This window comes from Pleurodeles waltl, chromosome 9, assembly GCF_031143425.1.
Source record: "Pleurodeles waltl isolate 20211129_DDA chromosome 9, aPleWal1.hap1.20221129, whole genome shotgun sequence".
Taxonomy (NCBI): Eukaryota; Metazoa; Chordata; class Amphibia; order Caudata; family Salamandridae; genus Pleurodeles; species Pleurodeles waltl.
The window spans coordinates 445,279,405-445,281,563 of record NC_090448.1 but is presented as its reverse complement, the minus strand read 5'-3'; positions in this window follow the sequence as shown (position 1 = coordinate 445,281,563).

The window sequence follows — 2,159 nt, the reverse complement described above, 5'->3', positions numbered from 1 at the left end:
TGGCAATTGCTTGGGTTAGCATTCCAAATCATTGTTTTTCATTCACAGGGTCACTCTAGAAAGAGGGCCTGGTTTAGGGTTTGGTGGACGGACTAAAGGCTGATATAGGGTGGTGAAGGACCCTACGTCAGCCATCCTGCCTTTACTCCTCCCGCAAAATTTAGAGATGTCCACCATCATGGACATTCCTGTCAATATAGGAAAAGTGTGGCAGATGCCTCAGTCAAACTTTTCTGGAGTTTTTTTTTTTAATAAACAAACTTCTGTAATGGGATTTGGTTTTTGTGAAATATAAATCTAATGACCCCTTCACCATGGAAGATATCTCCAATGGTGTGGGTTTCATTTTTTTATTTTTTTATACTGTCCCTCACAGCCAGAATATACCTGGCAGCAACAGACAGGAAAGTAAAAAACTATTTGGTGGACAGTCGGATGTCTTACCACCAACAGCCTCTACTCTGTCAGCTCGGAGGGAGTTTTACACCGGCAGAGTAAACTTTACTACATCAGTGTAAAAGGTGCAACCCATCTGACTCACAATCAGGAAGAAACACCTTGTGTTTGGAGGACAGGGTACTCTGTTGCTGTTGTGATGAAGTAGCCTGTCACCCACCTTCAGCACTAGAGGTCTTGCTAATGCAAATCAGTACTGACCTTGCTCCTCGTGAAAACAGTCGATTCAAACCTTGGCCATTTCATCTATTCACTTTGCAGCCCAGTGCTTTTCCTATTTGGGAAAATTGGGAATCAAGCAACCCGAATCTCAGTGACTAAGCTAAGCCTCTGGCTCTGGTTAGCTGGGAGTCTCTCTTGATATTGCCCTCTTGTTCCTGAAACTCAGAGGTTTGAATTAAAAATCCAACATGGTTACAGACAAAATGAGAAACAGATGCTTAATATAAGAAAATTGTAAGACCTGACAGCCTTAGGGTGGTCACTCCTAACTTTCTGCCTGCCTCTCTCCATTTTTTTGGACACTGTTTTTGCTGGTTTTAGGACTCTGTTCACTTTACCAATGCGAACCAGTGCTAAAGTGCATATGCTCTCTCCCTTAAACATGATGACATTGGATCATACCCAACTGGCTTATTTAATTTACTTATAAGTCCCTAGTAAAGTGCACTATATGTGCCCAGAGCCCATAGATGAAATGCTACTAATGGGCCTGCAGCACTGCTTGTGCCACCCACTTCAGTAGCCCCTTAACCATAGCTCAGGCCTGACATTGCAAGGCCTGTGTGTGAAGTTTCACTGCCAATTCGTCGTAGCATTTAAAAGTACTTGCCAAGCCTAAAACTCCCCTTTTTCTACATATAAGTCACCCCTAAAGTAGGCCCTAGGTAACCCATAGGGCAGGGTGCTGTGTAGACAAAAGGCAGGACATGTACCTGTGTAGTTTACATGTCCTGGCAGTGTAAAACTCCTAAATTCGTTTTGCACTGCTGTGAGGCCTGCTCCTTTCATAGGCTAACATTAGGGCTACCCTCATATACTGTTTGAGTGATAGCTGATGTTCTGAAAGGAGTAGGACGGTCATATTTAGTATGGCCAGAATGGTAATACAAAAGCCTACTGACTCGTGAAGTTGGATTTAATATTATTATTTTAGAAATGCCACTTTTAGAAAGTGAGCATTTCTCTGCACTTGAATCCTTCTGTGCCTTACAATCCTTGTCTGGCTAGGTTCAGTTGACAGCTCCCTTGTGCATTCACTCAGACAAACCCCAAACACAGGATGCTTAGCCTCGCTTGCATACACCTGCATATTGAATGGGTCTTCCTGGGCTGGGAGGGAGGAGGGCCTGACACTTACATGTTAAAGGACAGTAGCCTGCCCTCACACAAAGGACTGCCACACCCCCTACTAGGACCCTGGCAGACAGGATGGAACTGAAAGGGGACCTTGTGCACTTCTAAGCGACTCTTTGAAGTCTCCCCCACTTCAAAGGCAAATATGGGTATTTAAGCAGGGTCTCTGAGCCTACCAACTCAGACACTTCTTGACAAGACACTCTTGTCACAGACACTTCCTGGAGAAGAGAACCTGCACCAGAACCTGCAACCTGACAAGAAGAACTGCTTGGCTGCCCAAAGGACTCACCTGACGGCCTTCTGAGAAGGGCTGCTGCCTTGCTGTTGCCCTGCTGCCTTGCTGC